The sequence below is a fragment of the Oryctolagus cuniculus genome, chromosome 4 (assembly GCF_051225735.1).
Source record: "Oryctolagus cuniculus isolate XC-2025 breed Fujian yellow rabbit chromosome 4, ASM5122573v1, whole genome shotgun sequence".
NCBI lineage: Eukaryota > Metazoa > Chordata > Mammalia > Lagomorpha > Leporidae > Oryctolagus > Oryctolagus cuniculus.
In genome coordinates, this window is record NC_142870.1 from 4,284,158 (window position 1) to 4,309,986 (window position 25,829).

Sequence of the window (25,829 nt, forward strand, 5' to 3'; positions counted from 1 at the left end):
TTCGAGGTTTGCTCGTGCTCCGATTACAGCAGAAATCACACGGATGTCTAGTCCTTCTTACCGCCTAAGACGAGGTATTTCCCAGGTGTGTTGGTATGGCTTTATTTTGATGCGAGTGTTTTGAACTATATGCATAACTTTTTCATAGTATGTGTGCTTTGTGAAGACCCCTTGTACAGCAAGGCATTTGACATATTACGCAACTTTCCTATTTAAAAAATATAATTTAATGATTCCATTATATTCACAGTTTTACAACAATCACCAAATCTGATTATAGAGCACTTTGTCACCCCATAAGGAATTCTTTGTCTTTTGTAAGCCAATTTCCTGTCTTCGTTTACTCTCCTGTCCCTGCCTAACCATCTATTTACTTTTTCCTGCTACACTTTCACCTACACCAGTCCCATTTTAGTCTGTGGGATACATTCCAGACTCCCACTGGATGCCTGAGCTACAGATTGCACCAACCTTATATATACTGTGTGTTCCACACATCCACACAAAGCCTTAATAAATGATCTACAAGGCACAGAGACTGACAATAACTAACAATAAAACAGAACAATTATAACAATAAGCCATCATAAAAGTTATATGAATATGATCCCTCTCTTTCATAATATCGTATTGAACTTCCACCTTTTCACTGGGAAGAAGCAGTGTGAACACACTGTGGCTCCGCAGCAGTTGATCTGATGACCAAGTGGGTAAGTGACTGGTGGCAGGTGGGGAGCAACTCGGACTAGACTGTTACTGGAATTAAGACTTATTCTATGCATCTGCTCTCCCACAATATGGCGCTGGGAGAGGAGCAAACAGCTTCTACCCAGCTGCCTCTCACCAACTTGACAAGCTGTAGGAGCTGCTCCTGATTGGAGGAGAGCAGCGTACTCGGCGTGTGGGTAGCAGAGTTGGGATTGGTGGAAGAGGACTATAAAGGAGGAGAGAGACAACATGCACCGGGAACATCTATCTGAAGGAACACCTGTGCAGCCCCTGAGAGAGCCGGCCGGCAGTGTGCCGCTCCCCCGCGGAAGTGGGGAAAGTGGCAGGGGGAACCGCCCTTCCACGGAGGTGGAAGGGTCGGTAGCCAACCCGGGAAGAACCAGCAGCAAACCCGGGGAGGGCCGAGCAGACCAAAGAACAGCGCAGGGTCCTGTGTCGTTCCTCCACGAAGACGGGGAGCGACAGTGGCAGGTAATGTAGACAGCATGGGAACCCTGAACAGGGGGCTGGCTCATGTCCTGGGTGGGATGAGATTTTGTCATGCCACTCAGAATGACGTGCAGCTCAAAGCTTAGGGATTTGTTGTTTCTGGACTTTTCTATTGAATATATTTGAACCACAGTTGGGTGCAGGTGAGTGAAATAGTATGAAGCGACACTAGACATGGCGGGTGGGGACGCTGCTGTGTTGTGAACATTTCCTGTAAATGGGGCCAGATAATACGGGCTCCTTAGTATCTGGCTCTTTCACTTATGTACTATTATTCAGATTTATCCGTATTACAGGGTAAACCCGTGCTGCATTCCTCTTTAGTGTGAATATTATTTCATTATTGGGATATACCACATTTTATTTATCTATTCATGATTAGGTAGATAAATCTCACATTTGTGTTTTCTCCAAAGATTCAGCTAGTACAAATATGATGACTAAAATATCAATGTACAAGTTTTTGCCTGGATGCAGGTTTTCATTTCTCCTGGCGGAATTCCTGAGGAGGATTGGTAGGTCACGTGGTGTCTGTATAATTTGGAAAACAACTCAGACGTTCCTCAAGAAGTGAGGCAGAGTCAGCACCATAGTGGGTGAGGGTTTTCATTTCTTGCCTTTCAAGCATTTCGTATATTTGCTGTGGTTGGAATGCTTGTTCCTTCCAAAGCTCACGTTGAAATGTAACTGTCATTGCCGGCGCCGAGGCTCACTAGGCTAATCCTCCTCCTTGCAGTGCGGGCACACCGGGTTCTAGTCCCGGTCAGGGTGCTGGATTCTGTCCCGGTTGCCCCTCTTCCGGGCCAGCTCTCTGCTGTGGCCCGGGAGTGCAGTGGAGGATGGCCCAAGTGCTTGGGTCCTGACCCCATGGGAGACCAGGAGAAGCACCTGGCTCCTGCCTTCGGATCAGTGTGATGCGCCGGCCGCGGCGGCCATTGGAGGGTGAACCAACGGCAAAGGAAGACCTTTCTCTGTCTCTCTTTCTCACTGTCCACTCCGCCTGTCAAAAAAAAAAAAAAAAAAAGAAATTTAACTGTCATTATAACAGTATCTGTGTGTGTGTGTGTGTGTGTGTGTGTGTGTGTGTTGGGGGGCTTTGAGGCATGATTAGGCAAGGAAGGCTCCACCCACATGGGAGAGATCCCTGCTTTGATGGGTGTCTGCCCCTCCTGCCTCTTTGCCCTTCTGCCTCCCACTGCGTGATGGTGTGGACGACGTGTAACCAGAAGGCCCCCACCAGAGCTGGCTCCCCATCTTGGACTCAGCTTCCAGAACTATCAGGAAACGGAATTCTGCCTCTATGAATTCCCCAGTCTTGGGTGTTTTGCTAAAGCAGCACAAACGGACGGAGACAATCTCTCTTCCGGAGGCTTCCTGAAGGGGCGCCTCACTGTGGTTCTGTCGGTTTCCCTGGTGCCCGATGGCACTGGAAGTCCTTACATGTTGTTCTTGGCTATATGCGTATTTGAAATGTCCCATCAGATGCTTACTTACCATTTGGGTTTTTTCTCTACCTGAGGTAGAAGATCTGCCAGTGCGTTCTGTCCTGTGTCAGGTGTCCCTGTGTCAGGTGTCCCTGTCAGGTGTCCCTGTGTCGGGTCTCCCTGTGTCAGGTGTCCCTGTGTCAGGTCTCCCTGTGTCAGGTGTCCCTGTGTCAGGTGTCCCTGTGTCAGGTGTCCCTGTCAGGTGTCCCTGTGTCAGGTGTCCCTGTGTCAGGTGTCCCTGTGTCAGGTCTCCCTGTGTCGGGTGTCCCTGTGTCAGGTCTCCCTGTGTCGGGTCTCCCTGTGTCGGGTCTCCCTGTGTTGGGTGTCCCTGTGTCAGGTCTCCCTGTGTCGGGTGTCCCTGTGTCGGGTGTCCCTGTGTCGGGTGTCCCTGTGTCAGGTGTCCCTGTGTCGGGTGTCCCTGTGTCAGGTGTCCCTGTGTCAGGTCTCCCTGTGTCAGGTGTCCCTGTGTCAGGTGTCCCTGTCAGGTGTCCCTGTGTCAGGTGTCCCTGTGTCAGGTGTCCCTGTGTCGGGTGTCCCTGTGTCGGGTCTCCCTGTGTCGGGTGTCCCTGTGTCGGGTCTCCCTGTGTCAGGTGTCCCTGTGTCAGGTGTCCCTGTGTCAGGTGTCCCTGTCGGGTGTCCCTGTGTCAGGTGTCCCTGTGTCAGGTCTCCCTGTGTCGGGTGTCCCTGTGTCAGGTGTCCCTGTGTCAGGTGTCCCTGTGTCAGGTGTCCCTGTGTCGGGTGTCCCTGTGTCAGGTGTCCCTGTGTCGGGTCTCCCTGTGTCAGGTGTCCCTGTGTCAGGTCTCCCTGTGTCGGGTGTCCCTGTGTCGGGTGTCCCTGTGTCGGGTGTCCCTGTGTCAGGTGTCCCTGTGTCGGGTGTCCCTGTGTCGGGTGTCCCTGTGTCAGGTCTCCCTGTGTCGGGTCTCCCTGTGTCGGGTGTCCCTGTGTCAGGTCTCCCACTCTGGGTTTTGCTTTCCCTTTCTTGATGGCAGCTAACACAAAAGCCTTTCATTCCAGTGAAGTCCGACTTCGGTGCTGTTTTTTTCTTTTGTCATGTCTGCGTTTGCTGTGTATCCAAGAAGACTTTGCCTACCGCCAGTCGTAAGAATTTACTCCCATATTTTCACGTTTTAGCTCAGACACTTACGTCCCTGATATCTTAGTTCTGTGGGTAGTAGAGGAAGAGGTTCAGCCTCATTCTTCAGCATCTGGTTGATTCCAAGCTGCTGCCTCACACGACTATTCCTTCCGCATTGGATCGTCTTGGCGGCTTGTTGAACACCACCCTGGCCGTGACGGCGTTATGGATGGTCAGTCCTCTGCACCAATTCACGTGTTTGCTCCACAACACGCCGTCTTAATTGCTGTAGCTGCGTGGTGAGTTTTTCAGCTGGGAATATCTTTATTGCAGGATTGTTTTCACTCTTCTAGAAACTTTCATTTTCTTGTGAATTTTAGAAGCAATTTGTCAGTTTCTGCAAAAAAGCCAACAGTGTTTTGATAGTGAGTGTATGAAATCTGTGTATCAATTTGGAGATATTGCCATCTTGATAACATTCTCTTTGACTATGAATCTGGGTGCTTTTCTATTTCTTTAGGACTTCTTTACATTTTTTGACAATGTTTTATGGTTTGTAGAATATTTTACACCTGTTTTATTACATCTATTCTGAAGTATTTTTGAAGCTGTTATAAATGGAATTGGTTTCTCAGTTTAATTTTTAGGTTGTTCATTGAAACTATGTGGAAATACAATCGAGTTCTGCATATTGGACGTATATAGTCCAACTATGCCAAAATTGCTTCTTAGTTTTAGTGATTTTGTGGTAAGTTCCTCAGGGTTTTCTCTAAACTCATATAAGTCAGTTTATTTCCAAAAGGACAGTTTCACTTCTGCCTTTCCAATCTGAAGTCTTTTAGCTATTTTCTTGCCCAATTTCCCGCACAGATTCTGCACTTTATTAAATAGAAATGGTGAGAGTCAATGTCTTCTCCATGTTCTTTGTGCTGGAGAAAAATATTCATTCTTTCACCATTAGGTGTGGCATTAATTGTGGTTATCTGTAGATGCTCTTTCTCATACTGAAAATGATCATTTCTTTCCTGAAAATATTGATTACTTTTATCATGAAAGTGGGTTATATATTTGCCAATGATTTATCTGTGTCTAGCCTTTATTCTTTTATTTATTTATCCTTTATTCCTTGGATGTGTATTAATTTAGCTATTTTTTTGACAGGTAGAGTTAGACAGTGAGAGAGAGAGAGAGAGAGAGAGAGAGAGAGAGGTCTTCCTTCCGTTGGTTCACCCCCCAGTGGCCGCCATGGCCGGCGCTGCGCCAATCCGAAGCCAGGAGCCTGGTCTCCCATGGGGTGCAGGGCCCAAGCACTTGGGCCATCTTCCACTGCACTCCTGGGCCACAGCAGAGAGCTGGACTGGAAGAGAGGCAACCGAGACAGAATCCGGCACCCCAACCAGGACTAGAACCCAGAGTACCAGCGCTGCAGGTGGAGGATTAGCCTAGTGAGCCATGGCGCTGGCCTAATTTAACTAATTTTTAAATATTAAACCAAACTTGTATTCCTTGGAAAATAACTTTGTGTTCATGGTATATAATAATTTTATGTGTTTTTGAATTCAGAATCTACATTCATAAGGACTATGGATCTGACGTTTTCTTTTCGTGTGATATCTTCATCTGATTTTCATATCAGCTGTTGTCCAAGTAGAATAGATTAGGGAGCAATTCATCCTTTTGTGTGTGTGTGTGTGTGTGTTTTTTTTTTAACTTTAGGAAGATTGGTATTTCTTCTCTACGTGTTTGGTGGAATTCACCTGTGATGCTGTCTGGGTCCAGATACATTTTTGTGAATAGTTTCTGATTCCTAATTCGGTATCTTTTATTATTGTGAGTCTCGACATATTTTCTATATCCTCCTGAGTTGCATTATTTGAGTGTGGTGTCTTCATTCATTTTCATTCATTTGAAAATATTTCATGATTTCCCTTCAGATTTCATCTTTGATTCGTTCATGATTTAGGAGCATAAATGTGAATTTCCAACATTCTCCTTTGTCATTGATCTCTATCTCATTGTGGTAGAAGAACCTACTGTGTATGACTTCAGTCCTCTCAGATTTGGTGTAGACCCCACAGATGGTCTGTTTGGGGAATGAGTGTTCTGTGTAGGTCGGGGTGGGAGTGCTCTGCATTCTCGGGTCACCTAGTCACTGTGACTCCGGTACTCCTGGCCCTTGTTGACTTCCTGCTCACTCACTGCATCCATTATTGGACATGAGGTATTCAACTACTGTTTTTCTATTTTCTTCTTTTTTCAAAAAACAGGTTTATTTGTTTGAAAGGCAGAGCTACAGAGAGAGAAAGAGAGATGAGAGAGAGAGAGAGAGAGAGAGAGAGAGAGAGAGAGAGATATCTTCCATCTGCTGGTTCATTCCCTGAATGACCACAGTGACTGGGGATGGGCCAGGCTGAAGCCAAGAGCCAGGAGCCTCCTCCGGATTCCCCACGTGGGTGTAGGGACCCTGGGACCTGGGTCATCCTCTGCTGCTCTCCTAAGTGCATCAGCAGGGAGCTGGATTGGAAGTGCAGCAGCCAGGACTCAAACCAGCACCCGCACGGGATGCTGGCACTGCAGACCCCAGTTTAACCCCTGTGCCACAGTGCCAGCCCCCAATTTTTCTATTTTCTTTTCCTTTCTTTCATGGGATCATTACCTGTCTGGAGACTTTTGTTAGGTGTATTTGTGCTTATCATGATAATATAGTCTTGAAAAAATGACGTGTTATCATTGTAAACTTGTTTCTAGAAAAATCATGACTTTAAATATGTTGTGTCTCGTAATTGATACAGCTATTCTAGTTCTTTTATTGCTGTGCGTCTTTTTCCATCATCTTGCTTGGAGCTTGTTTATATCTTTCTGTAAGACTCACTTGAAGTGTGTACTTAAAGAGATATCATCCACTTGAACCTATTTGGTTTGTTTCATGCAGTCTGGTAATCTCTGCCTTTAGTTAGTTAAATCCGCTCACATTTAATCTTTTTTTTTTTTTTTGGACAGGCATAGTGGACAGTGAGAGAGAGAAACAGAGAGAAAGGTCTTTCTTTGCCGTTGGTTCACCCTCCAATGGCCACCGCGGCCGGTGCACCGCGCTGATCTGAAGGCAGGAACCAGGTGCTTCTCCTGGTCTCCCATGGGGTGCAGGGCCCAAGCACCTGGGCCATCCTCCACTGCACTCCCTGGCCACAGCAGAGAGCTGGCCTGGAAGAGGGGCAACCAGGACAGAATCCAGCGCCCCGACCGGGACTAGAACCCGGGGTGCCGGCGCCGCAAGGCGGAGGATTAGCCCGCTCACATTTAATCTTACTGTTGATGTGTTGGATCTGTTGTTTCCTACGTCACATGGCAAGCACTCTGGCCATCCTCTGCTGCTTCCCCAGGTGCATTAGCAGGGAGCTGGATGGGAAGTGGAGCAGCCGGGACTCGAACCGGCAGCCATACGGGATGCTGACACAGCGGGTGGAGGCTAACCTTCTGCACCACAGCGCCTCTTGGGTCATTTTGAGCGTCTCCACTGCTTTGGTCTCCATTGCTTTTGGGGAAGAGTCAGTTCTTCACATCGTTGGGTTCCCTTGTATGCGATGAGTTGTTTTTCCTGCTGTTTCCAAGATCTTTGTCTTTGGCTCTCAACATTGTGTCTACAACGCGTCTGGATTTGGATGCACTTCTTTGAATTTTCGGACTCGGTAGTGGAAGGATGTTCATGAAATCTGAGCCGTTTTCTGCCACTGTGGCTTGAAATAGTTTGCCGTGCGCCTTTGGTTCCCCGCTGTCCTGATGCGCTTGTTTCAATCTTGCTGTGCTTAGTGACCCCGCATCTCCCATGAGGTGCCCTCAACTCTCCCCCGATCTTTGTTCTCTGGTCTGTAGTGGGTGGGATCCCTAACCACCCAACCCCAGATCTGCTGGTTTGCTTCTCTGACAGCTCATTTCAGTTCTTGAGACACTTGGTGCGTTTCTCATCCGTGCCAGGGCGCTTCTCAACGCAACGTTTCTCGGTTGGCTCGCCTTCGTCATTTCCAGCTCTTTGTAGTCCTGTTTGACAAGACGCTGTAAGCACACCAGTGTTTAATTTTTTAAGCAGTTTCTATAGCTCTTTGAACTTCCTTGTAAGAGTGATGTTGAAGTCTTTGTCTGCTAACCTCCACACTTTGGTCTCGCAGAGGTCCAGGTTTTATTTATTCATGTTTGGGTGACTTTCCTGTTTCCTTGACTGTTTTACATAATGGTTTCTTTTAGCCTATTCTGCTTTTTTTTTCCTGGAACAGGGACACTGCGGATAATGTAGCAACTCTGGATACCGACCTCTCTGCTGAGGCTTTTGCCGTATTTGCTTGTTTAAATCTGGGCGGGGGCTTGGCTGGACCTCTTCAGCGAGGTCCACCTCCTCTCAGTCTCCCCCGTTTGTGTCTCTCCTCGAGGTGCAGCCTTGGGCACCTGCAGGGTCACCCTGGTCGTCTCCCCGCCCCGCCTGCCGTCCCGGACTCTTGGGCCACCTTTCTGTTTGATCTCCCTTTTACTTTTCTGGCTGCTCTACCTCTTTGGGTCTCACACCCAACATTTAGCCTCCACTAGTGGCTGGCTGAGTGCCCTATTGTTTTGACAATGCCCTGGCCCACAAGCCGCTCCACCGTCTGATCCACTTAGAGCCAGGTGTCCTCATGGGACCAGGTCTTTGAAGCAGCTCTTTGAGGTTTGCTTTGGCCCAGGACGGCTCTTGCTTAACTGTTAAGCTTTCAATTGTCTCCCAAACACTTGTTTGTATCATGAAGCTAGGAAGGAGCTTCACCAAGATTGTGGATGAGGGAATTGAAATCTTGATTGCGTGCAAAATAATTTGAAATCCACAGATTTTTTTTTTCATAATCCACAACTTTCCAGGTAATTTTAGATGTAGCCTCATCATCGTTCACAACCAAAATCGACATTGCCTGTGACGGTGCCCTTAGCCGGGGCTTCCACGAGCTCTGTTCCAAGTAAAGTTAGCCCTGCCGGGGGAAGCTACGGAGCGCCTGGTCTTCATCACCTCCCGTCTCCGCTGGGGAGAGTGGCTGTGATGCAGCTCCCGGGCAGGAAGTAGAAGCAGAGGCCTAATTCTCTGGGAGTGACACCTGGGACTCAGGAGTGGGCGCTGAGCAGGACTGATTGGAGCTCCCGCCTGGCTCCTGGCAGAGACTCGCCACCCTACATGTGAGGACAACGGGGGCTGGGGGGACCAGGGTGGCCCCAGGGACCGCGGCCACGCACGTAGGAAACTGGACTTCAGCGATGAGAACTGTGGGGGGAGTAAAAGAAGGATGGCGGCGGCTTACCTGCCCTGGGAGAAACTGGAGTTCCCGTGATGGGGGGAGCCAGGCAGGGAGTTATACAGGGATGGATGTGAGCATTCTAAATATCGGTTGCGTATAAATGAAGCAGGCAACACGGTCCATTTTTTAGCATGTATTCAGTGAGAGAAATGCACAGGAATGTGAGGGCTTTATTTAGGGGAGAAGGAAGTCTAGAACCTCAGCTGGGTCCACAGCAGGCAGAGAGCAGGCTGGGAGCCATCTGGAGCAAGAGCACAGGTAGGAAAGTGGAGACAGAGTGGAGGCCGAAAGGGAGGGGCCCGTCCGGCTGCAGGCCTTCTAGTCACTTCCAATGGGGCGTGGTTACGTAGTCTGATTGGCAGCTGGGTGTACAGGTGAGGTCATCAAAGGGGGCGGGATAAACTGGTCTCCAGTTCACAAATCTAAACGATTGAACCCGATCTCTCTGCCTATATCAGAAGGTGGCCCTGAGGGAGTTAAACTCCCATGGGGACAGCGGGAAAATCACAGGTCCTTCCACCCACAAAACCCCACCCGAGCAGCTCACTAGGCTAATCCTCTGCCTAGCGGTGCCGGCACACCAGGTTCTAGTCCCAGTCAGGGCGCTGGATTCCGGTTGCCCCTCTTCCAGGCCAGCTCTCTGCTGTGGCCCTGGAGTGCAGTGGAGGATGGCCCAAGTGCTTGGGCCCTGCACCCCATGGGAGCCCAGGAGAAGCACCTGGCTCCTGGCTTCGGATCAGCGTGGTGCACTGGCCACGGCGGCCATTGCGGGGTGAACCAACAGCAAATGAAGACCTTTCTCTCTGTCTCTCTCTCTCACTGTCTACTCTGCCTGTCAAAAAACAAACAAACAATCAAACACAACCCACCCGGGCTCCACTGCATCTGCACAGGCAGTTAGGGGACCACCTGTCTCCTAAGAGACTGAAAACACGGGGAGGCCCTTCTTTGCTGCTGACCAGGCTTGGGGACGCTTCTGGGCCCTCCTCCCCGACTCCCCCTCCCTTGGGGCAGCTCTTGGGGCCGCTCAGGGCAGGGGGGGGCCACTCTCGGTGGGGCCACACTCACAGGAGAGTGGGCATCGGCCTCTCTCCTCTACACACACCCTGCTCCCCCTGTGCCCTGTGCCCAAGCCTCTGCCAGTGCCTGGCACACAACCAAAGGTGCTTAGGCCCAGGACACCAGGCTGGGGGCTGGGGGCTGGGGGCTGGGGGCTGGGGGCTGGGGGCTGGGGGGTGGGGGCTGGGGACTGGGAAGCCGGGGCCTCCCTGGCCCAGAGTGCGGCTTCCTCCCTCCCGAGGTGGACGTGGGCTCTGGAGGGAGCGAGTCCCGGTGTGGACGCCGCGGACTCAGTGCCCCACTGCGACCTGGTGAGCTCTGGAGTCCTGTTTCTCACTTGCTGCACACGCTGCAGGCGCCTTCCAGACGCGGGGCTTGCTCATTCGCCCGAGTGTTGCCTGTCAGCTGCAGGGAGTCCACTGAGCTCAGGGAGCGCCTCAGGCCGTGCTGCTTCCTGCATCTGTTTTTTGGAAATTTTTGTACATTTGTATTTTATGTGTTACATTTTGCTATTTTCTTTTATTTATTTTTGTTATATTTTGTTGTTTGGTTGCTTGTTATTTTTATTTAGTTTCTTTTTTTTTTTTTCATTTTTGCTCAAATCCAGCACACCTATGTTATGGGCTGGATTGGGCCTAAATCAGTTTTCCAGATTCTTGCCTTTTACTTACAGAAGAATTCTGAATACAGACCCAAACAAGGCATGTGGTGCCATAAACTTTATTTACAAAGTGAGAAAGATACACAGGCTCATTAGGGCTTTATGAAGGGAGAGTGGGGCCCAAGGAAGGGAATTCTCATACCCTGCTCTGCTCCTCCCGTCCCGGGTAAGAGAAGGGACTTCCTGTGGAGGGACAGGTGATTGACAGGCAGGTGAACATGGCCACACAGAGCAAAGGGGGTGGGGCTTCCAGCTCATGAACTTAGAATATCTATCTAAGCTTTCACACGTCACTTAATACATAGGATTGCATAGTTTATGTTGGTTACCACAAAAACAGTGTCTCCATTCCCATTTTTCTTCTCTCTAGAGAAAACCACTTTCATCTCTTTAACCGACCTTTTTTTTTTTTAATTTATTTATTTGAGAGGTAGAGTTACAGAGAGAGAGGAAGAGACGGAGAGAAAGGTCTTTCCGTCCGCTGGGGAGCCAGGATGATCTGAAGCCAGGAGCCAGGAGCTTCTTCCAGGTCTCCCACGTGGGTGCAGGGGCCCAGCACTTGGGCCATCTTCTACTGCTTTCCCAGGCCACAGCAGAGAGCTGGATGGGAAGTGAAGCACCTGGGACTCGAACCAGCGCCCCTATGGGATGCCGGCACTGCAGGCTGTGGCTTTACCCGCTACACCACAGCGCCGGCCCCTGTGGGTTTTTTCCTATCTGTTGTTCTGTGCGTTTGGTGGGCTGTAGGTTTCTTTGTACCTGTTGTTCTGTGCATTTGGTGGGCTCCCTCAGCCCGGAAGATCACGGCTCTGGGTCAGAGAAAGTTCCTCGGGTTCTTCCTTGGCTGTGTGTCTCCCCGCATGCGGCTCCCTGCCTTTTCCTGCAGCTCCTGCCGAGGCATGGAGGATCAGGCTCCCGGGAACGGTGCCCCACGCTTCTGGAATGTCCATCCCGCCTGCGTTCCTTCTTTGCGTGTTTGCCTTATTTCCTGGATCATCTCTGCTCTCCCTTCCACCGGAGCTGTAAATTCTACTCTCCTGTTCTTAATTTCTAGGAACTTGACTTTTGAATGTTCCTTTAAAAAAAATGATGAGTTCTTTTTTGTAATAGATGCGGTATGTTTGATCTTGTCTCTCTGAGAATAGCAATCGTCTAAGGCTGATAAGAGTAACCCTTATTTGCTGTTCCTTTGTTCTCGTAACAGATGAATTTGTTGGGAAAATTTATTTATGAAGAACACAACGTTACCCATTAGTGTCATGGTAATGCGCCATTGCTATGTTGATTTAAACATTACCCATAGGAATAGATGGGATAATGGCTGATAAATGTGAAATTTGCAATGCCTAATTACTTTTTATTCATGTCACTTGGGTGGACAAATAGGAAATAAACCTGATCCTATGGCGACTCGCTCACACCTGCTGAATCGGAGCAGAGCCGTTGACCGGGCTCTGGCCAGGCGTCCCATCTGCCTCACGGTGAGTAGCAGAAATGGATGTTCTGACCGCATCTCACCGCTCCTGGCCTTTGTGGCTAAAATGCCTGGCCTGGCACAGGGTGTTGAGGTCATCTTTCACTGCTTTCCCAGGCCATAGCCGAGAGCTGGATCAGAAGTGGAGCATCTGGGACTCGAACCAGCGTCTGGCTCGTTTTCCTGAGTGCTGATGATCTCATAAAGTCTGGAGAAGGGAGCTTGACACTCGGGGTTCTATCCCTCGGCTGGGGCAGTGAGGCCTTGCACACGCCTGCCTGCAGCTCTCTCCTCCAAGGCCACAGAGGTGGAGAGGCAGCGTTTGCTATCCAGCGCCACTTCCTCCTCTGCTGGCTGATGGTAGGAACGCCCCAGCCGAACAGATGGTTGGGTGTAGGGCTCCGGGTGGCAGATGTGAACATTAGCAAATGAAACGCACTTGTCCTTTGGGGAGCTGGCTCCGAGGGCGGCTCTCTAGCCTCTGGACACCCGGGTGTGCGGTGACTCAGAACCAGCGCCTCCGAGGGAGAGGAAGGTTTTCCAATCAGTGCCTTCCACCCTCAGGGCAAGGATGAGAGTTAACTAACTGGAAGAAACAGCCTTTCAAGCCTAAAAGCTCACTTTCTTGGCTTTGGACTGAAGGGGGGCCGGGTGCTGGTAGCCAGAGATGATTCTCACTTGTACTGTGCGGGTTGGGAAACACAAACGCACATTTCAGAGTAGGAAAGGAGAGGCAATTTCCCGTGCTCTGTCGGCTCTGTCGGCTCTGTCGGCTCTGTCGGTTCTGTTTGGCATATTGAGCCAAATGTACCAATATTGCCCTGTAGGCCTCCACAGTTACCCAAGCTTCACACTCCGCTGGGGTTCCTCGCTGTTGGGAGGGACCAGAGAAGCTTAAACGGGGACTGGGTGTTTCACCTAGTGGTTAAGGTGCTCTTAGAAGGCCCAGGCCCCCTTGCTGGCGCTGCGGCTCACTAGGCTAATCCTCCACCTTGCGGCACCAGCACATGAGGTTCTAGTCCTGGTTGGGGCACTGGATTCTGTCCCGGTTTCCCCTCTTCCAGGCCAGCTCTCTGCTGTGGCCCGGGAGTGCAGTGGAGAATGGCCCAAGTGCTTGGGTCCTGCACCGCATGGGAGACCAGGAGAAGTACCTGGCTCCTGGCTTCCGATAGGCGCAGCACCAGTCATGGTGGCCATTTGGGGGGTGAAACAACGGAAAAAGGAAGACCTTTCTCTCTGTCTCTCTCTCTCTCACTGTCTAACTCTGCCTGTCAAAAAGAAGAAGAAGGAGGAGGAGGAGGGGGAGGGGTGGGGGAGGGGGAGGAGGAGACCGAGAATAGCTAAAGCAATCCTTTACAATAAAAACAAAGCTGGAGGCATCACAATTCCAGACTTCAAGACATACTATAGGGCAGTTATAATCAAAACAGCCTGGTCCTGGTGCAAAAACAGATGGATAGACCAACGGAACAGAATAGAAACACCGGAGATCAATCCAAACATCTATAACCAACTCATATTCGACAAAGGACCTAAAACCAACCCCTGGAACAAGGACAGCCTCTTCAACAAATGGTGCTGGGAAAACTGGATGTCAGCATGTCGCAGTATGAAGCAAGACCCCCTACCTTACACCTTATACAAAAATCCACTCAACATGGATCAAAGAACTAGAGATGTGCCACGACACCATGAAACTAATTGAGAACATAGGGGAAACCCTCCAAGATATTGGAACAGGTGAAGAATTCCTGGAGAAGACCCCACAGGCACGGGTAATCAAAGATAAAATAAACAAATGGGATTACCTAAAATTGAAGAGTTTCTTTACAGCAAAGGAAACAGTCAGGAAAGTGAAGAGGCAACCAACAGAATGGGAGACGTTATTCGCAAACTACACAACAGATAAAGGATTAACAACTAGAATCTGTAAAATGATCAAGAAACACCACAGAATCAAAACAAACAACCCAATAAAAAGATGGGCCAAGGACCCTAACAGACATTTTTCAAAAGAGGAAATCCAAATGGCCAACAGACACATGAAAAAATGCTCAGGATCCCTAGCCATCAGGGAAATGCAGATCAAAACCACAATGAGATACCACCTCACCCTGGTTAGATTGGCTTACATACAGAAATCAACCAACAACAGATGCTGGCGAGGATGTGGAGAAAAGGGACACTAACCCACTGTTGGTGGGAATGCAAACTGGTCAAGCCACTATGGAAGTCAGTCTGGAGATTCCTCAGAAACCTGAATATAACCCTACCATTCAACCCAGCCATCCCACTCCTTGGAATTTACTCAAATGGAATTAAATGAAAAAAAAAAAAGAGCTGTTTGCACATTAATGTTTATTGCAGCTCAATTCACAATAGCTAAGACCTGGAACCAACCTACATGCCCATCAACGGATGACTGGATAAAGAAATTATGGGATATGCACTCTATGGAATACTATACAGCAGTAAAAAAACCAATGAAACCCAGTCATTTGCAACAAAATGGAGGAATCTGGAAAATATCATGCTGCGTGAAATAAGCCAGTCCAAAAGGGACAAATATCACATGTTCTCCCTGATCGATGACAACTAACCGAGTACCTAAAAGGAAACCCGTTGAAGTGAAATGGACACTATCAGAGACAATGACATGATCAGCCCTTGTCTAGACTGTTGAGGAAAAAATTATTCCCTTTAGTATTTTGTTGTTGTTGTTGCTTGGTTTGTTCTACTTAACACCACTGGTTGAACTCTGTAATTAATACACAATTATTCTTAGGCATTTAAAATTAACAGAAAAGTGATCTCTGTTAAATATAGGAGTGGGAATAAGAGAGGGAGGAGACATACAGGTTGGCACATGCTCACTCGCACTTACCTTCAATGGTAGAGCTAGAAATGTGCCAGGGGATTTCAACCCAATCTTACCAAGGAGGCTGTACCAATGCCAGCGCACTTGGTAAAGTGATAAGTATAAGTACATAATTGATCAAATAGATAGGGTAAGTGTCAAAGAGATTTTACAAACAAGACCAGTGTAAGCAAATAATGAAGGATAGAATTAAAAGGGAGAGAATGATCCTGTGGGGGAAGCGGGACACACAGCAGACTCATAGAATGGCAAATGCCCCAAACAGCACTCTGGCCTCAGAATCAACCCTTGGGACATTCGGATCTGACTAAAAGGTCCATGAGAGTCTCACAGGCATGGAAAGCCATGACATGGTGGCAAAAACTACCTGAATGAAAGATCCTGGTGAACAAGACCCCAGCAGAAGGAACAGGCCATCAAGGAGAGAGGCGCCTTTCTCTGAAGGGAGGAAGGAACCTCCACTGTGATATGGCCTTGACTAAACAAGTTCAGAGTTGGTGAACTCAGGGGCTTCCATAGCCTAGACAGCTCATAGCAAGAGTCTCGGGTGATTGCTGACGTCATAAATAAGAGTGCCAATTGTTAAATCAACAAGGGGAGTTACTGGGCACATGCTCCCCATGCAGGATCTCTGTCCTTAAGGTGTTTTAATACAAGAGTTAACGATAACACTACTAGTCGAACAATCCCCTATACCTTGTGTGGTTGTGTGAGTACAGTCTGTTGAAACCTTTGCTTAGTATATACTAAGTTGATCTTCTGTATATAAAGATAATTGAAAATGAATCTTGATGAAGAGTGGGATGGGAGAGGGAGTAGGAGATGGGAGGGTTGCGAGAGGGAGGGAGGTTGAGGGGGTGAAGCCACAACAATGCAGCAGTTGCACTTTGTAAATTCACATTTATTAAGTAAAAAAAGAAAAGAAAAAAGTAAATGTAACATAATATGAAAAAAATTTTTAAAAGGTAAAAAAAAAAAAACTTGTAAAAAGTCTATACAAGTTAGACCATACAAGTAACTATACAGAGTAAAACATTCAGATTATTTGGGGTTTGTGCTTATTTTTATGACTTTATACTTACAAATAACATTTAATAAATATTGATTAGTTGAGGTGGCCGTAGGACAACAGCGCTTGGCCACGGTCATTCATGAAACACACACAAAGACCGCAAGTCTCCTCTCAGGGTGAGTTTTCCCTTTCCTGCCTGCTCAATGTGTGTTCATTTCAAGGGAGCGCCTGCCTTGTCCCACGATGCGCGATCTGTAGGGTTTCTTTCTTTTGCAGCAGCTTCAGTGTGAATAATAACATCTTGGAAACTTCATGAGCAATGCTCTGTCTCCCAGCTTGTAAAGGGTGTGCATCGCTGGCCAGTGTGGTTGTCTACACGGACAGAAACGTGCTGTGTCCACATGGGCCAGTGTGCGACCACTAGCCACGCGTGGCTACTGTGTACTGGAAATACCAGCGATACCACTGAGGAATGAGTTTCATTCCCGTTAATTCACCTTTAAATGTACACGACACTTGTGGCTACCAGCTGGCCCCGTGCGCTCTGCAGGCGTGTGTGCAATGCCCTCTTAAGTTCGTTGGTTTATTTTATGTGAATACCTCTAACTGGAGCTACTCATGGTAAAATAAGAGTGGTAGAAAACCATGTGCCTGAAAATACTATTTCATGAAATTATTTATTTCTCCCATTTCTCATTTCAGTCCTCATCTTGAGATACAACTGCAAACAGTTTCTTACAGATTCTCCAAGAGTTGTCTGTGCAAGTACAAATATAAACACACAAATGTAGGCACATCTCTTTTTAATTTCTTTGTTTAAGAAGCTGAGAGAGAGAGAGGAGAGAGAGAGAGAGAGAGCGAGTTACTCTCTGCTGGTTCATGCCCCAAAAGCGCAGATTGAAACTGGGATCAGGAACGCACTCCAGGTCTCTATGGGGGTAGAGACTCAAGTCCTTGAGCCTGAGCATGGCCTGCCAGGGTGCTTATCAGCAGGAAGCTAGAACTGGGGGTGGAGCTGGCACTCAGTCCCGGGAACTGCAATACAGGACACAGATGTCTTCCTCAGGGTCTCAAACGCTGCACCAATCCCACCCCTGCACCCCTTATGTACGTGGGAACGGTCGGCATCCACATTTTCCCTCCCTTATTTCTTCCACTTCAGAATATCCTGGAGATCTTGCCATGCTGCCTTATCCACTTTATATATTTATTTCTGAGAGAGAGAGAGAGAGGGAGGAGAGAGAGAGAGGAGAGAGAGAATGCCACCTTTCATTGACTCACTCCTCAAATGCCTGCAGTGGTCCCTGACTGGGGCCAAAGCAGGGAGCCAGAACCACGACCCAGGACTCCTCCAGGGGCTTCAGCTGTTTGAACAGTCACGGCTCCTCCTAGGATCCACGTTAGATGGAAGCTGGAATCAACAGCGGAGCTGGGACACCAGCCTGGGCACCGTAATACAGCACATGGCCATCCCGACCACCAGGCCAAGTACCCACTGCTACTCCTATCTTTTTTAATATTTATTTATTTATTTAAAAGAGTTACAGAGAGGCAGAGGCAGACAGAGAGCGAGGTCTTCCATCCACTGGTTCACTCTCCAGATGGCTGCAACGGCCAGAACCGGGCTGATCCAAAGCCAGGAGCCAGGAGCTTCTTCTGGGTCTCCCATGTGGGTGCAGAGGCCCAAGGACTTGGGCCATCTTCCACTGCTTTCCCAGGCTACAGCAGAGAGCTGGATTGGAAGTGGAGCAGCCGGGATTCAAACTGGTGCCCACAAGGGAGGCCGGCGCTGCAGGCAGTGGCTTTACCAGCTTTGCCCCAGTGCTGGCCCTCACTGCTCATCTTTTTATTTGACAGAGTTCTCATCTGCTGGTTTACTTCTCAAACGCCTGCAACAGCCAGTGCTGGGACAGAGCAGGAGCCAGGAACCACGGTGGGAACACACAGTATCCATAACCCAGGTCCTCTACAGGGCGGCAGGGAGCCAACGATCTGGGCCGCCACCTGCTGCCTCCAGGGCCGACGTTAGAGGGAAGCTGGAATTGGGAGCAGAGCTAGGACTTGAGCCCAATATTCAGTGTGGGCTGGGGACACCATCTCTCAGCCCAGCACTCTCCTCTGCCTTATCGTTTTAATGGTGGCGCAGTATGCCATCACCTAAGTGCGCCGTTATGTATTGAGCTGGCTCCTCCCGGGAGACGTTTTGGTTGCTCCCATGCAGTGGCTGTTACGAGCATCACTGAGCCGACCGTTCACTCGCTCACACTTTGCCTACGCATGTGTGGCTGGAATTTCCTATGGCAGTGAACGGCATCCTAAGGGAATCTCGAAGACGACTCCAGGATACAAGTCACTTAGGGCCTCGTAAGTTCTCTCCCTTGGGCTACTCTCAGAAACAAACAAGTGTGAGGGGCCAGTGCTGTGGTACAGAGGGTTAATGCCCTGGCCTGCAGTGCCAACATCCCATGTGGGCGCTGGTTCAAGTCCTGGCTGCTCCACTTCCCATCCAGCTCTCTGCTATGGCCTGGGGAAGCAGTGGAAGATGGCCCAAGTGCTTGGGCCCCTGCACCCACGTGGGAGACCCAGAAGCAGCTCCTGGCTCTTGGCTTCGGATCAGCTCGGCTCCGGCCATTGCGGCCGTTAGGGGAGTGAACCAGCAGATGGAAGACCTCTCTCTCTCTCTCTCTCTCTACCTCTCTCTTTAACTCCATCTTTCAAATACATAAAATAAATATTAAAAAACAAACAAGTCTGTGTTTGCACACAATGAGCACCACGGGAAAAGCACCTGCTGCTGCTCCTGCTCCCAGCGGTGACGTGTCCCTGGTGAGCACTGTCCCGGGTGAGCACTGTCCCGGGTGAGCACTGTCCAGGTGAGCACTGTCCCAGGTGAGCACTGTCCCGGGTGAGCACTGTCCCGGGTGAGCACTGTCCAGGTGAGCACTGTCCCAGGTGAGCACTGTCCCGGGTGCGCACTGTCCCGGGTGAGCACTGTCCCGGGTGAGCACTGTCCAGGTGAGCACTGTCCCAGGTGAGCACTGTCCTGGGTGAGCACTGTCCAGGTGAGCACTGTCCCGGGTGAGCACTGTCCAGGTGAGCACTGTCCCGGGTGAGCACTGTCCCGGGTGAGCACTGTCCAGGTGAGCAGTGTCCCGGGTGAGCACTGTCCCGGGTGAGCACTGTCCCAGGTGAGCACTGTCCCGGGTGAGCACTGTCCCGGGTGAGCACTGTCCAGGGTGAGCACTGTCCAGGTGAGCACTGTCCAGGTGAGCACTGTCCCGGGTGAGCACTGTCCAGGTGAGCACTGTCCCGGGTGAGCACTGTCCAGGTGAGCACTGTCCCGGGTGCGCACTGTCCCAGACCATAGCGGAGCTCAGTAATCTTCGCTGATGGAGTGAGGCAGTGTCCTTGTTGGGGATGAGGCTCTGATCTGCTGGTTTCTGTCTGTTTTGGGAAGGGTGTGCTGAAGACTGCTTGTGCTATCCTTGTTTTAGATGGCAAGTTTATTGCTAGGTCCAGTAATCCTATGAGGTTTAGGCTCTGCTTGTCTCCTATCCATCCCGAGAGTAATATCCATTATTTCACTCAAGACATAGTGATGATGAAGATACCGTCTCTGCAAATACCAATAGCTGCCTTCAAATTTTTTCTTAGAATGTGTGAAAATCCATGGAAATTGGTGTAAAGATGGACCAAGAACTCTGCTCTAGTGCTCCTAATGGACTTTGTAAACAAAGATTTTATTTATTTACTTATTTGAGAGGCAGAGTTACAGACAGAGAGAGCGAAAGACAAAGAGGGAAGCCTTCCATCCACTGGTTTATTCCCTAAATGGCCACAATGGCTGGAGTTAGTCTGATCCGAAGCCAAGAGCCAGGAGCTTCTTCTGGGTCTCCCATGTGGGTGCAGGGGCCCAAGGACTTGGACCATCTTCCACTGCTGTCCCAGGCCACAACAGGGAGCTGGATTGGAACAGAAGCAGCCAGGACAGGTTCCAGCACCTATGTGGGATGCTAGCACTGCAGGTGGCAGCTTTGCCTACCACACCACAGAGCCGGTTCCTCCTAATGGACTTTCTCCAGCAGACAGGACTTGCCCTTGGCCTCCCTACTGCATGCCCTCCTTCTGCAAGGCGATGACCAGGGATGGTGGGTAAGGTGGCCGAGTGGGCGCTGAACCCACCTTCTGCTCTTCTCATGGCCACTCCCTCTGCAGCTGCAGCCTTCCATTGCCAGTCAACAACCCCTTGTTCTGGGACATTCTCTGTGCCAGGGCTGGTTCTGGGTAAACCCGGGAAGCCCCCTTTCCTCCTATCACTTCCTCTGCTGCCCCCACAGGACTTTGGCTTCTGTCTCCCACCTGTGGCTCAGTGCTCTGTGGGAGAGTGGTGAAATGGCTGTAACAACGTTGTGGTGACTAATTTTAGGGGCCCACTGAACTGGACCAGGGGAAGCCACCCAGCTGGTGGCACAGGGTTTTCTGAGTGTGTTTGGGAGGGAGTTCCGGCAAGAAATCAGCATTTGCATCAGTGGGCTGAGGAAGGTGGAGGGCCCTCCATGTCCAATCCACCGAGGATCTGATACGACAGCAATGCTGCGGAAGACGGAATCTGATCTCGGCTCGATGTAGGACATCAGTCCTCTGCCCGCAGAGACCCTGGTTCCAGATCTTCCCAGCAGACTGGGCTCTGTGCCATCAGCTCTCTGTCCCTGAGGGCTGAGCCCCACCCTCCCAGCCTTCCCGTGAATCCAGCTGCAGACGTCGGAGCATGGAGCTTGCCGCCCTCATCAGTCACGTGAGGCTGCACCTTACAGTTCGGCTCTGTCTTCTCTATGTGCACATTCCACTGAAGGAGTGAAATGCTGGTCCAAAAGCCGTGTAAGTGCCCTCAGGAGGACGTGGATGACAAAGGAAAAGCAACAAACAGTAGGGGAAGAACCGGCCTGTGCACCTGCTTGTGGATGAAACTGGGTCCCCCTCTCCCCAAAGGAGCCACGAGGTTCCAGCTAGGCAAGCTCCAAGTATCCACAGAGACAAGAATGTTGACATTTGGTTCCCACATGTGCCCTGAGACCCTGTTTCTTTGTGTTATGGTAATACAGCTTGACAATTTTCATAATTGACTGTATTGATTGCCTTTTAATTTAACTTGAAAATTTAAAAAAGATTTATTTATTTATTTGAAAAGCAGAGTTACAAAGAGAGAGAGAGAGAGAGAGCCTCCATCTGCTGCTTCACTTCTCAAATGGCTGCCATGGCCAGAGCTGGGCCAGGCTGAAGCCAGGAGCCAGGAGCTTCTTTCAGGTCTCTCCCACGACTGCAGGGCCCAAGCACTTGGCCCAAGTGCTTTAGCAGGGAGCTGGATTGGAAGTGGAGCAGCCAGGACTCAAACGGGCGCCCAGGTGGGATGCTGGCACCGCAGGTGGCAGCTTTACCTGCCACAGCACCAGCCTCAAATTTTGATACTTTTATTAAGAATATTTAAAAGGTTAACAACCTGGCTGGCGCCACAGCTCACTAGGCTAATCCTCCACCTGTGGTGCCAGCACCCTAGGTTCTAGTCCCGGTTGGGGTGCCAGTTCTGTCCCAGTTGCTCCTCTTCCAGTCCAGCTCTCTGCTTTGGCCCGGGAAGGCAGTGGAGATGGCCCAAGTGCTTGGGCCCTGCACCCGCATGGGAGACCAAGAGGAAGCACCTGGCTCCTGGCTTCAGATCGGTGCAGCGGGCAGGCCATAGCGGACATTTGGGGGGTGAACCAATGGAAGGAAGACCTTTCTCTCTGTCTCTGTCTCTCACTGTCTAACTCTGCCTGTCAAAAAAAAAAAAAAAAAAAAAAGGTTAACAACCCATAGAAATAGAATAGACTAAGAAAAACCTTATACTCCACTGTGTAGGCAACCTACCTTTGCTATTTTCACTTTAACAGTTGTAGTTGGCATAAGTGCTGGTTTTTCTTAATTAACTCTTTTCTTTTATCTTTTAGTTGTTTTATTCCATCTTTCTCCCCTTCCTTCCATCTCAGCTCAGATAGCATATTTTTACATTTGGTATGCAACACTTTTTGGGTGGTTCACTCCCCAAATACTCACAAAAACGAGGCTGGACCAGGCTGAAGCCAGGAGCCAGGAACTCCATCCAGGTCTCCCATGTGGGCGGCAAAAACCCAACCACTTGAGCCATCACCTGCTGCCCCCAGGAAGCCGGATTGGAAAGCAGGCTCAGGACTGAAACCCAGGCACTCTGTATGGGTGCAGGCAGCCTAAGCAGGATTTACCTGCTGTGCCAAACGCCTGCCCCTGATTTGGTTTGCTTGATGGCTGATGCTTGATCAATAGCTTGCGCTAAAGTTTACCCCATATCCCTTAGGGAAGGGACCTTCCCATGGCATTCCCGCCATTCCTTCCTCCCCTCCTCCCTTCCTCCCTCCCTGCTGTCTTTCCTTCCCTCTCTAACTCCCTCTTCTCTTGTCTCAGCAAGCAATACTGCAGCAGAGAGCCTGGCACACCTGCCTTTGAGTGCCGATCGTCTTTCTTCTCAGTGGTACAGATGCCGAAGACTGAGGTCGCTAAGTGGAAGGGTAAGTATTTTGGATGGTGGGGTTGTAGTTGTGTTTCTAAACAGATGTCGCAGCTTAAATGGAAGAAGGCGACACAGGCATCCTGCTGTCTGGACTCAGCAGGGTCTGAAAGTGTCCCTCCTGCCCACACCCCACAGCATGAAGGTTTCCTCATGGGGGTGAAGCAGCCCCTGGGTGTTACCTGAGCGTCTGTTTCTCTGTCCATCATTGTGCATGGGCATCTTCTCGGTTTTCCTTCCTGGACTGCCCAGGTCAGCTCCTGCACCCATCGTCTGTTCTTTCAGCCATGCAAGGCCCTTAGCTGCCGTGCGAGTGCTGGGTGGACCCCTCTCCCAGTCCCCCCACCGTTGTCTCTTGCCCTGGTTTGGGTGTATTTTGCCACTCAAGGAATACTTGGAGTCGATTGTCTTTCATGTTATGGCTTCTAGGTTTCTGTCACTTGTAGAAGTGCATCCCTGACCCTTAGAGTATAAATACACGTTCTAGAATATTCTACGCTCAAAATTCCTTGGTCTTAGTTTTTCTTATCTTCAAATATTTTTCTTTCTTTCTTTTTTTAAAGATTCATTTGTTATTTTTTGAAAGGCGGAATTACAGAGGCAGAGGCAGAGAGAGATAGAGAGAGGTCTTCCATCCGCTGGTTCATTCCCTAAGTGGATGCAACAGCCAGAGCTGGCCCAATCCCAAGCCAGGAGCCAGGAGTTTGTTCCAGGTCTCTGATGTGGGTGCAAGCACTGGGGCATCTTCTACTGCTTTCCCAGGCCAGAGAAGAGAGCTGGACCAGAAGTGGAGCAGCTGGGCCTTGAACCGGCGCCCCTATGGGATGCGGGCACTGCAGGCGGCAGCTTTGCCCATTACGCCACAGCGCTGGCACCCTTAGATTTTGCTTATCTGATTTGTTGGTGAAGCCTGTTTAACAGATCTGAAATGAGGCAAGGCTCTGATTTTTCTTTCCCTGTTCAAACATGGTCCCTGCCAACCCAAAGGAAAGCTCTGGAAGCTTTTCCGCTCACTCCCCACCGACTTCTGCTGCCCACGGGGTCTTTCTGCACTTTCCCAGCTCCTGACTCTGGCGCACAGCCTTGACCTGCTCGTCCTTCTCGCCTCAAGCCGTAAACCCTCACTCAATGCAACCTGGCGAACGCAGTGACAGCAGGGTGGACACTCGCACGTCCGGACCCTCTGGCCCCTGGCTGCCAGGACTGTTCCGGGAACCCGGCAGGTTTGCGCTCATGGAGCTGTGACAGAGACATGGTTGGCAGACTTAAGCCACCTGTGCAGGTGACCCAGCTCAGCCAGGCGCCGAGGTCTGCCTCCACCATTCCGGTTGTAACCAGTGCCCCCCGAGTGCACACCACACCTGGGAATTTGCCCCACCGGCTGTGGCAGAGCCCTCGCTGCTTGCTGTCCAGTGGCCCCCAGTGATGATCGGCGCCCCGAGGAGTCCCATCAGGCTCCCTTCAGTGGTACCCGGCCAGCTGCCCGTGCAGCTGCAGAGCTAAGCAGAGCCCCAACCCCACCCACCGCGCTGCCTCCCAATTCATTTCACCGCCCCAAAGGCTGCATGGGTCCTCTCCCCAGGGGCTGCATGCCTGGCCCTAAAACCAGGACAACTGCACATCTGGACCTGGGAGGCCCCTGCTGGGGGCCCTTCCCTGCACTCTCCCTCCCCTAGGAACTTGGTGTGAAGTCGGCTTGGTCAGGGGCAGAGCGTTTGCCGCCTTCCGGTCTGTGGACCCAGGCAGAGACTCCGGCTGCTGGGGCAGCTCCCGTCCTGCCGACGTCCGTTCCACCTTCCCGCCTCCCTTCTCTGAAACCCCAAGGGGCTGCGTGCTGGATGCTGGCTCCCCATGCAGGCGGCTTCTCTCTGAAGTGCTCCCTACTTCTAAGATGTATTTGATGGGAACCCCACCTTGACCTTGCCTTGTGATCCAAATCCCTAGACTCAGTGCCTATCGTCATTTGAAAAATAAAAAAAATAAAAAAAAATAAAACCAGCCTGTGCAAGCACCCATTCAGCCAGCCGCCTGCCCGGTGCGGATAAAAGAAATATTTGTCTTGATGAAATGTTTACGCAAGTCCATTTGACATCTAAGAAGTTGGTTTTATTTCTCCCCTTCTTCTTGGATGTCCCCTCTGGCGACCCCAACTCTGCGTGTCTGGGGACAAGAAGGAGAAGAGAAGCTTGTCTCGCAGGAAGCGTCTCTGGGAATTCCAGTCCTGTCTGTGCACGGGGCACACTCTGTGAGCACCCACCCCTGCGCGTGAGCACTCACTCCTAGGCGTGCCCGTGCAACCTCAGCTTTCCTGCAGGTGCGCATCCAAGAAAAGCTCGCGTTTGCAAGTCACCAGTGAGAAAATCATGCTCAGACCCGGACAGGGCAGAAAGCGCACTTGGCGTGGCGAGAGGCCGTCTGCGGAGGCTGTCCTTGGCGTGAGGGTGATGGCAGTGGAGGGGGTGCCCCAGGTACGTGCAGAGGGGATAGCCTTGCTGAGAGAGTGTCAGGAACAGGAAGCAGTGCCTAGGGTGTGTGTGGCTGAGCAGCAGGGTCTGCCCCACAGGAGGGAGGGGGCACAGAGTCTGGGGACAGTGAGGACTGGGGGGTTCACCCTACGTGGGCTTAGATGGCAGTGGGGAATGTGGGCAGGGCCCTGCGACCCCGTATGTGCACATGTGTGTGCACGTGCACGTGCATGGGCTGCAGGATCTCTCTGGCTGCTCTGTAGAGACCCTGTGTGAGGGTGGACGTTTGCACAGTGGTTACACTGCATCATGAAGGCACACTCTGCATCCCAGAGTGGCTGGGCTCAAGTCCCCGCTCCACTCTCCATTCCAGCTTCCTGTGAAGGGGCACCCAGGGAGCCAGCCGGTGAGGACTCAAGTCCTTGGATCCCTGCCACCCACCTGGGAGACCTGGGTTGAGTTCTGGGCTCCTGACTTCGGCCTGGCCCAGTCCTGACTATTGTGGGTGTTTGGAAAGTGAGCCAACAAATGGAAGATCTGTGTGTGTGTGTGAACATGTGTGCGTGTATGTCAATCTTTCTGCCTGTCAAATAAATAAAATAAAATGGATAGCAAGACGT

The 25,829-nt window shown here is 50.5% G+C and overlaps 1 long non-coding RNA gene across 2 annotated transcripts; it reads left to right on the forward strand.

The window, feature by feature from the left end:
- Positions 1 to 671: 671 nt before the first annotated feature.
- LOC103345707 (uncharacterized) lies at positions 672 to 24,684 on the forward strand. 2 transcript variants are annotated; one of them, XR_011388324.2, is made up of 4 exons: positions 672 to 1,200; positions 12,193 to 12,287; positions 22,642 to 22,745; positions 23,806 to 24,684. It is a non-coding gene; the product is annotated as an uncharacterized LOC103345707 (long non-coding RNA). The 2 variants fall into 2 exon arrangements; XR_016232057.1 differs by having other exon boundaries at positions 673 to 1,200; positions 23,732 to 24,684.
- The last annotated feature ends 1,145 nt before the right edge of the window (positions 24,685 to 25,829 follow it).